Genomic DNA, 11,025 nt, shown 5'->3' on the forward strand with positions numbered 1-11,025 from the left:
TGGAGTGGCCAATTCCCAAATGTAAATGTTTTCCTCTAGGGAAACTTTTATTCATCTTTTTCCCCCCAGGGATCAGCCCTACTTTTCTCCTTTGGAGGGCTTCTCAACACCAGCTCAGCTAAGGGACATAGTCCCTTGCTATGTATCACTTCATCAACCCTTTCTCTAACTATATATATCACACAGACTCCTCATGCTGAGGACAGTCTTGGTTGGGGGTTTTCAAGATTCCTCACTTGTGCCCATCTTCCTTGGTCTCTACAGTATCCTAGGAAATTTGTACCCTTTCTGCATATGTCCAGTTGGCTTTCACTTGCCAAGCATCTGTCATCACTTGCAAATACCACAACCTTCTCTCCCTTAGCTTTTTGCAGTCCTGTGTCAATCACTGGTCTCTGTGATACTGAAACACTTAAAGTTCTCCCCCTATGATTCAAATTGGGAAGTGGAGGAGTCTGTCTTCCTTACCACAGAAGAGTATGGAGATTCACGAGCTCTCTGTTGACTCTCTTCATTCCTGGTCTTCTCTCTCCTGATAAACCTGGCTTTCTTTTCATGAGGTGAAAGAGCATGTGACACTATGGTGACAAATTAGTTTGAGTTCTTTCTTAACATCATAGGGCAATAGGAATACAATATAAAGTTATATATAGCCCCTTTTTCACATGGTCACGCTGAGCTAGTACCCACCCCTGGAATTGGGCCCCAACCTCAACTGCCTGCCACCTGCCACCTGCCACCGCCTCTGAACCATGGATCCCCACAAAGTGAGCAAGCTTCGGGCCTTCTTGAAAGTGTGTCAGCAGGATCTGAGCATTCTCCACACCGAGAAAATGCACTTCCTGCAGGAGTGGGTGGAGACCATGGGGGGTAAAATACCACTTGCTACTCATAAAACTAAATCAAAAGACAATATCAAGGAAGAAAAAACAGGTAGTAAGAAGGTGGAGGAAAACATGAAGACCGATGAACCATTAGGTGAGGAAAGTGATCTAGAAATTGACAATGAAGGTGTGATTCAACCAGATACTGATGCCCCTCAAGAAATGGGAGGTGAAAATGTAGAGATAACTGAGGAAATGATGGATCAGGCAAATGATAAACGAGTGGCTGCCATTGATGCCCTAAATAATGGTGGCCTACAGAAAGTCATTGACTTGCTCACAGATGCCATCCAACTGAATCCATGCTTGGCCATTCTGTATGCCAAGAGAGCCAGTGTCTTCATCAAATTACAGAAGCCAAATGGTGCCACTTGAGAGTGTGACAGAGCTATTGAAATAAATCCTGATTCAGCTCAGCCTTAGAAGTTGTGAGGGAAAGCACACAGACTTCTGGGTCATTGGGAAGGAGCAGCACATGATCTTGGCCTTGCTTGTAAACTGGATTATGAGGAAGATGCTAGTGTAATGCTGAAAGAAGTTCAACCGAGGGCCCAGAAAATTGCTGAACATCAGAGAAAGTATGAACAAAACGTGAAGAGCAAGAGATCAAAGAAAGTATAGAAAGGGTTAAGAAGGCTTGGGAAGAACATGAGAGTCCAAAGTGAGGAAGAAGCCAGATGACAACCAGGAGCTCAGTATGGCTCTTTCCCAGGTGGCTTTCCTGGGGGGATGCCTGGGTTGGCTGGGGGGTGACTGGAATGGCAGGAATGCCTGGGCTTAATGAAATTCTTGGTGACCCAGAGGTTCTTGCAGCCCTGTAGGATCCAGAAGTTATGGTGGCCTTCCAGGATGTAGCCCAGAACCCAGCAAACACGTTAAAATATCAGAGCAACCCAAAGGTTATGAATCTTATCAGTAAATTGCCAGCCAAATTTGGAGGTCAAGCATAACGCCCTTCTGACAAATAAAGCCCTAGCTGAAGGAAAAGCAAAAAAATAAAAATAAATAAATCAATAATAAATAAATAAATTGCATATATATGTGTGGAAATTTTAAGCATATATACACTAAACAATAATATAACAAACCTTTACATACTCATGACCCTGCTTCAATACATTACCAATATTCTGCTAATTTTGTTTCATCTATACCCCCTCACACTCCTCATCTTCTCACTTGATTACTTTTTTAGGTAAAATGTATATACTTTGAAATACCACGTACCTAAAAATGCTACATCAATGTAACCCATGCTCTGAATTATGAATGTTTTTACAAAAGATATTTTCAGTGTAAATAGTAGTTAATAAGCATTAGGCTGGCTTACAATTCCGTTTCAACTTCTGCGGGTAAATCAAGAACCTTATTTGACGCCTGTACAATAAATTTAATAAAACTTATTGTTTGCAGGCAATTTTGAATGTTGACTGAGACTGTCAGAAGTAACAAATAATCTTCTTTATATAGCTCAGTGCTGAGTAGGCTTAAACAGCCTCTGCCTCTAGAATGCAATGTAATTATAAGACATGATTACAACTGATTATAATCAATCAGCATAGTCTTAAGTGTAATTTATATTGCCGCAGCTGTGGTTAGATTAAATCATCACATAAGATACAATTTCTACTAGATATGTGAAATTATTTGAACGAACCCAAATACAGTAAACTCATAATACCATAAATGCATAGTAAATTCTGTCAATTGCATAATACTTTAGGACTCTCCTTATCACAAAACAAGTAGTCCCCCTACAGAGTTTAGTCTTGATTTGAAAGACAAGGCTGTTGTGTCACCAAGTTTGGCAGATGTGACTTTTGGCTGTTGGTTCTGCCTGTGTTAACGCCACGTGTCATATCTAGTTGTGATCACTATTTTATTCGAAAATAAAGCCCTACCAAGAGTACGTAGCTCTTTCTTCCTCTTAGTTAAAGACGTGATAAAAGATGAGTTAGGTGGGCATCTTGGTGGCTCAGCGGTTGAGCATCTGCCTCTGGCCCAGGACGTGATCTTGGAGACCAGGGATTGAGTTCCACGTTGGGCTCCCTGCTTGGAGCCTGCTTCTCCCTCTGCCTGTGTGTCTCTGCCTCTCTCTTTTTGTGTCTATCATGAATAAATAAATAAAATCTTTTTTAAAAAAAGGAATATGGGTTAGGTTTCTAACTTTCATTTTTAATTTCTGTAATAAGGCCATTTCAATCTTGGCCTTAAAGTTGAAACTCCAATTCACCAAATGTGTGTTGGTGTAGAAGAGAACTGATGTTTTAGGTACAGTCCCTGCTCTTAGTACACTACGGGTGAAATAAAAAACAAAACAAATAAACAAACAAACAAAACCACAAACAAACAAGGAAAATAAATGCAGCAGAAAATAAACTGAATTCAGCAGAAACAGACTCATAAATACGGAGAACAGGAGGAGGGGTGTGGAAGGGGCAACATGGAATAAATGTCCAAAATATTTTCTTATGGGTAACATTTACACAATAGTACACAAACGTATAGATTCATGAATTTGGGTACTTTGTGTGATTGTATGCCACTTATACCACGGTAAAAAATACACTAGTATCTAAAAGATTCAACAAGAATCTAGAGTTCTACCCATGTTAAAATAACTTCTGTGTGTTGTACACTGAAAGTTCTCCATCTCTTCCTCGTTCTAAGACATCTGAGAAATAAATAAATGAATAATGATATACGCTATATTGTTGTTTAGAATCATTAAAATTGATTAAATGTATATATAAACATATATAAATAACTATAAATAATATGAATAATATAAATATATGTATATTTAAGGCACCATCTCTTGACTAACACTTAGCTATATGTGGTTGTCTGTTACACTGGCAACCCCAAATAAACCATACCTTTTATGAATTCCCTTTGATTTGACCTGAGGCTGGGATTTGCTTTAACCAACAGAATGTGGTGTAAAGGACACCGAGCTAAGAGAAGGTTCCTTATGATGGCCTGATAGCTTCCAATTCTATAGGCTTGAGAACTCTGATAAACCAAGAAGGCTGTTCTGCTGGGGAGAACACGTGGAACAAGCACACTTAGAGTTCATACAAAGTAGGAAAGATCCATAACCCACTACCTGAATACATCCATTCAGTAAACCACCATCAAGCTGGCGAGCAAAACAACCACTCAGCTGGATCCAGCCTAGATTGTAGGATTGTGAGCAAGTAAAATACTTGGTTTTTAAATCACTCAAATTTAGAGTGGTTTGTTATGCAGGAATAGATAACCAAAACCCTGGATCATCAACTTAGCTGGGGTTTTATGTTAAGTATGATAATTAGGCATTGGGGTCGCCATGAGAGAGAGAGACTTTTATGCTCACCTCAGGTAAGAGTGATGAAGCATATCGTGGATTTTGAATCTTTTAAAATGTAGCCTGAATTTCTATCAAAAGAATTATCTTTATCTTAATTGGACTTGAGTTAGTATTATGTTTGCAAAATAGCCACAGGGAGGCCTACTGACCTAGCTTTTGTATAGGAAATCAGAATGTGAATCCTAATTTTACAGGCATTGAAGAAGTTCCCAGCTTGTGTGTTTGAATCCAGACGTTGGCATATTTAAAGGCCTGTTATATTGTCGTATTAGGATAACTTAAAAAGAAAGTAAAACAGTGTGTATTCCACAAAGGAGAGTGCTTCTTTTACTTCCTTGGATAATTCAAGTAGGAAAAAAAATCTCAGATTGCATAAACAGGAAATGGTGTAAATAGTCCAAATAAAGTAAAAGGCACCCAGATAACTATGAACTGCAGATCAACAATGGGAACATTTTATTATAAGTATGTCCTATGCAATATTTAGAACATGCTTATACTAAAATTACTTCTCATTTTATACAAAATGCAAATTTAGCTAACCTCTGGTATTTTTATTGTCGAAATCTGGTAACCCTTAAATAATTGTAACTTCGATAGGTCGGGTGGCAAGAGGCAGAACAGGATTGGGGAGGAGGAGTGTCATAACTGGTAGAGGAACAATCAGAGTAGTAGGCAGGGAAAGGATGGGGTAAGGAAATCAGAAAAAGGAGGTAGAGAGAGTCGGGTCACTGTTTTGGAATTGGAAAAATAAACATGTTAGCAAAACATAGCAGTATTTCAGGAATATATAAAATGTGTGGTCAGGAACATTAAAAGCATCGCATCGTTATTTTCTATAACGGATCTCAACTTCCTCTTATGTCACCCAGGGGTGGGGAAACAGAAATGTAACAATTCCCGGTGCCTTGCTTTTCCCTTGTAGTTTTAACTTGTCTTTTTGGATGACTCAAGCAGAATTTCTCAGAAAATGCTTAATCTTTCAGATTTTACCCTTGCCCATTTAACCTTCCTTGAGACAGTGAGTGTTTAGGGGGGATATGAGGACCTGATAGTGATGGGGAGGGGAGACCCACACGCTGGCCTTGACTCGGAGCACCTGTCTCCACCTGCACCTGCATCTGCACTTTGGCTTCTCTTCTCATCAGATTTGCTGGTGAGGTGAGGAGCCCTCCCCAGAGAAGATGTGGCCCCGACTGCCGTGGAGGGCTGGGGCTGCCTCTGTTGGCCTGCACCTCCTTTACTCCTTCACACGGGGGGCTTCTCTTGGATACCTGTAACCAGGGAGACAGATGCAGGGGCCAGGGGTTTTACACTCCCTCATTTCAAAGGAAACATATTTGGCAAGAAATTTATGAAAAATAATCTATACGTACTTCCACTATTATAAAATAGCCTAGACTTTGAGCAGAATTATTCTGTTTTCTTTATTTGAAAACATAATAGTTCTAAGAAATAGGCAAAGATCAAATATTTATAATAACGCAGGTAATTTTTTAATATCTACTGACAGATGGCCTCTGTAGATTCTGTATTTACTATCTGTGCTTTGCTCCTACCAATCTTCTTCGTTCCATATAAACTTAGTGTGTACCTGGGGGGATATCAATAGTTTATGTGTTTGATTTTAAATAAGGATCCCTGTGTTGTGGCATAGTGAGACTTATTTTACTGCCTTTTAAAATGTAATCAGTACCCCAAATCAATATCACTATTCTTTTTAAAGGCTAAGTTTTTATGTTCAGAGAAAGTTGATGCTTTATTAGTCAAGGAAAAAAAAAACAACAACTTCCTTTTAAAACATTAAAAAACACAAACATCTTAAATATGCATTAGAAACTATTAATGCTGAAGGGAGATCTGGCTGGTATAAATATTCTATACAGAGCCTCTTACATCTTTTGAAAGGTAAAGTTAATTTTTCCATGACAAAATTTTAAAAGAAAAAAATGGCTAAGTATGTACTTTGAATTTAGTAATGCTTTGTGAGTCTACATGAAATATTACAGAATTTTAACTCTGAAACTTGATTTTTTTTTTCAGATTCTAAAGTCATTAAATTATATTTTTTTACTTGGTAATGAACTTGTATTCTAGCCAAACAGCTGCATCTATGGGCTGCCAGAGTTACTCTTCATACTTTCAGGTGATTTGATTAAATTACTAAATACATAAAAGACTCTCCACAGAATGATTAAAAAGTGGACAGGGTGATGTTGGGTATGTTACTCTTAGAAGAGAAATTACTTAGAGAAAAATCTTTGTTGACATTTTAATATATGGTTGTTTTTACAGCATTTGGCTCAAGGAGCAAAACAAAAACAGGTAAAACAATAGATTATGTAAGAATGACATTATTACTTTTTAATTGATTTCGAAGAACTTTTTAATTAATTGTATCATTGATCCTCACAGCCGCCATATACTAGGGAAAGAGCAAATATCTCCCCTGTTTCCTCCAGGAGGAGACTAAGCCTCAGAGAAATCAGCTTTGGCCAATGTCAAATGTAAATGGCAAAATGAGCCCCAGTTTTACCCTGCTGCCTGCCTAGTACTCTAGAAGCTACTTTCATTTTTCTAATTGCTGTGGTTTGTTTAAAGTTTTTACATTTTTATTCTTTTTTTTTTTTTTTTTTGTACATTTAAGTATAGTTGACACACAGTGATACATCAGTTTCAGGTGTACAATGTAGTGATGGAGCTACCTCCTGTCACCATATGATGCTATTACAGTACCGAGACCATATCCCCAATCCTGGGCCTTTTTTTCTCATGACTTATTCATCTTGTAACTAGGAGCCTGTACCCCCACGGATGTTATTCCAGAGGCTTCTTGGTGCCCTTCTCTTTCAGTTTACCCTAAGGATATCATTATTATGATTTTTGTCACCCTAGATTAATGATTAATTTAGCATGTCTTTGCCTACAATGGAGTCTCTTTTGATAAATGTCCGTGAGTACTTAAAAAGAATGTGCATTTATATAAGTCAATCAGCTAAAGTTAGTGAGCTGTTTTTCAAATGATCAATATCCTTAATAATTTATTATTTGTTTCTTCTCATGCTATATGATGTTTAGAGAGGTATATTAAAATGTCTAGTAATGTTTGCGTATTTATCTGTCTCCATCAACTGTTACTTTATAAATGTGGAAGCTATGTTATTAGGTAAATGCACATGATTTTGAGGGGCTTTAGCTGCTGCTTCACTGAATGCTTTATTCTCACTTTTAGGCAAGAACTACAACTGATCTAGAGACAATAATTTTGTGTTGGCACAATAAGAACAGTAATCACCTGGAGTATTTCATGACATAAAATTTCTCTATTTAAAGTGAATGCAAAGTGGCAAATACTGTACTTAGTTTCTAAAATTCCAAACTAAATGAATTATATTGCGATTTTTAAAATTTTGGATGATTTTTATTTGTACACCTGTGGCTAAACTTATGTACTGATCACAGATGTTCCATACCATCCTTTCTCCAAGTAAGTACATAGTACCCATTTCCAGTTTATTTGAAGGCCATTTTGAACATCCCTCAAGTTCCTCCTGTGAACAGATGCCTCAATTCCTCTACAGGATCCAGTTCAACTGGAATATATTATCTTTTCAAGTAGAAAAGTTATGTCCAATAGTGTGGTTTTCCCTGTTAACTTGTCTAAATATTCTGACCACAATGCTAATAAATCATCCCACTCAATTGTCCTCTTTCTTCTTAAAAATTTATTGATTTTGGTTGGGGGGTGTCAGAGGGAGAGGGGGGAATCCCAAGCAGACTCCCACTGAGCAGGGAGCCAAAAGACGGGCTTGATCCCATGATCCTGAGATCATGACCTGAGCCCAAAGCAAGAGTAGGAGGCTTAACCGACTGAGCCACCCAGGTGCCCCGATTATCCTTTTAAAAATAATAACACACACTCTACTGGAAGGACTTAAGCTTTTTTCTGCCATTTATCTCAGCAAATGCTTTTGGATGTTAATCCTTTTAGACATAAAACGACTATTCCTTTCAATAAAAATTTATAAAGGACATATTTCTGATTCTCCTTCCCCATCTTCATTTCTGTTCTCCCAAGATTTTCCTGTAGAGTATTTCACCAGTGATATTCAATGAGACTATTTGTGAAATGCCAAATAATTTTCTAAGAAGCTAATTTAATCCACTCAATCAAGATCAAGGAGAGGCTTGGGTACGTTTTGACAGAACCACTCATAAAATAATTTTGTCGATTCTTACTTGCTTAATTTTGGAAGGTAGATAGATATAGATGTAGATGTAGATATTTGTATACACATACACAACTTGTGTACTGTAGTTAATATCATCAAAGAGCTTATTTATGTGGCTTTCTATACTACATATATATGTATATTTTAACATAATTTCTATCAAGTCAGTAGGATGTATTTTCCTAGAAGTTCTCAGTAAAATTACATAAAATGATATAGAGTTAATTACAAAGAACATATTTTACTCATGTCTCTTGATAATTACAATTTGCTCTTTTTTTAAGATTTTATTTATTTATTCATGAGAGACACACAGAAAGAGAGGCAGGGACATAGGCGAGGGAAAAGCAGACTCCCTGCGAGGAGCCCGATGTGCAACTCCATCCCAAAACTCCAGGATCACGCCCTGGGCCAAAGGCAGATGCTCAACCACTGAGCCACCCAGGAGTCCACAGTTTGCTCTTTTTGAAAGGATCAAAAACATAAAATCTCAAGATACAATATGATGAACACAGAGAAGATTTTATAAGCTAAATTATATAATTATATTTTAAATAAATATGTATTTCATTAGTTAAAGTATGATAATTTGGTGATTATTTTGATACATTTTAATTATATATTTTATTCAAGAAAAGAATAAGAGACTGTGAAGTCTTTTTTTTTTTGAAAAAGAATTATTTTATCTACTTTTTCAGAGGTTTTTCACAATTTACCTAGTCTATGTGAAGTCTGAATATAGATCTGCCATTATTCACCTAAACATTTAATTAGCCAACTAACTTGCTGAGCATAAGATTATCACTTACACTCCATGGACATAAATATCTAGAAAATGAAAGGACTAGACCTAGCTGATATTTTTGATAATCATAATAATAAACATTAATCAAGACAACCACTGAGAAGTAAAATGCTAATAAACAGGATACAAAAAAATGAAAATATATTTGACAAGGAGAAAATGTTGAATTTTTTGCAAGATTTTAAAGGAGAAAAGTTAGAAGGAGCAGAACTTAAAGAAAAAAATGAAGGTGTTTTAAAATGTAAATACCACTATATTTAAATGTAGTTTAGTTTCCAAGTTGTTGAACAAGAACAACAAATTAGTCCTCTAGCGAGAGAATCATAGATTAAAATATACTTACATGGATGCTCAGCATGACCATTGCAATCACGAATTGGGTTAATTAACTGGTTCTAAGCAACTTCATAAAGGTTAAGTGTGAGGGAAAGGTAACTAGTAATTTAAAATTCACTTGCTCATTTATTCCTTTCTAGTTCTTCAAGATGAAATGATATACAGATGGAGAAAAAAAAATCGCCACTAAAAAAGGAAAGGAAATTCTTTCTCCTATCTCCTCCCTGACTGACTACAAACAACCAGCTTCTGCTCGGCATTTGGAGAAAGACATTTCTTAAGGAACTGTAAGGATTGTGTAGAAATCAGTTGATCCTGACAATGCAGTGACAACACTGGCATCACGCACTGTAGGACAACAGGGAGCCCAAAGCCGGCCCTGCCCTCTTACCCTAGAGGCCCTTCTATCCAAATTCTGCCCATGTCCAGAATCCAGTTTTTTTTTGTGAGGACTGAGGAATATTTTCTGACTGTTATAAGAAGAGAAAAATTAATTCAATATAGAGATGTTTAAGTCTCTTTGACCAAGCCTGTTCTCGTGTGTACTGAATACCTGTATTTTTGTATTTGTTTAAATAGGTAGATTTGATACATCATGAAACCTACATGCATGGTAGTGAGAGCTCAGTTTATTTCCAGAATGATGTCCTGGATGCCTCTTACTATGCTAGATAGTTTCTAAGGGGCAGTATAAAAGGAATAAAGCATGACTTCAACATGTTGCTTTTTATAATGTAGCACAGCTTCTAACTGCTTATATTCCTTGTGTGCACGATCTCTCTCACTTCAACATCTTCTCTTTTCTAAACAGCTGTGTAGGTCCATCCAAGTAGTTTAATTTCCTTTTGCAGAAATGTGCATTATTGAATAACGTAGCATATATTATTGATTATCATTGTTAAGCAACTACTATGTGCTTGACACCATGCTCGGCTCATTCCCATAAAAGAAAATCTCATTCATTCATCAAAATGATCTCCACCGTCTATGTGGGGAAAGTGACTAATCTAACATGATCCAGTTCTAATGTGATTACGTCAAAGGTTTCTCCATCCCTGTGGCCACAGTTCTAGACTCTTTGACTAGATTGTAGCTGGGCAGTGGATGGTGGCTGACTATGGCATTCGAGTCTATTTAACCAATCTATTCCTGAGTAACTACCACATTCAAATTTGAAGCCAGGTTTGACTCAACTACTTCCTTGCTAGATGATTTTGGACATACCACCTAAACCTCCTGTGCCTCAGATTTCTCCATTATAAATAGGGTTAGTATTTACCTCCTAACATTGCTCTAGTGATTAATTTAGTTCACATATGTACAGTTGATATAGCAAGAGGTTCTTACTGATAAGTGAGAATTAACTATTATTAGCACTAGATAAACAACAACCTTTGACAAGGCCATGATATGTTT

General features: G+C 37.0%; 1 pseudogene; it reads left to right on the forward strand.

The window, feature by feature from the left end:
• Nucleotides 1-752: 752 nt before the first annotated feature.
• On the forward strand, nt 753-1,834 carry LOC129519105 (hsc70-interacting protein-like; annotated as a pseudogene).
• The last annotated feature ends 9,191 nt before the right edge of the window (nt 1,835-11,025 follow it).

The sequence above is a fragment of the Nyctereutes procyonoides genome, unplaced genomic scaffold (assembly GCF_905146905.1).
Source record: "Nyctereutes procyonoides isolate TBG_1078 unplaced genomic scaffold, NYPRO_anot_genome, whole genome shotgun sequence".
Taxonomy (NCBI): Eukaryota; Metazoa; Chordata; class Mammalia; order Carnivora; family Canidae; genus Nyctereutes; species Nyctereutes procyonoides.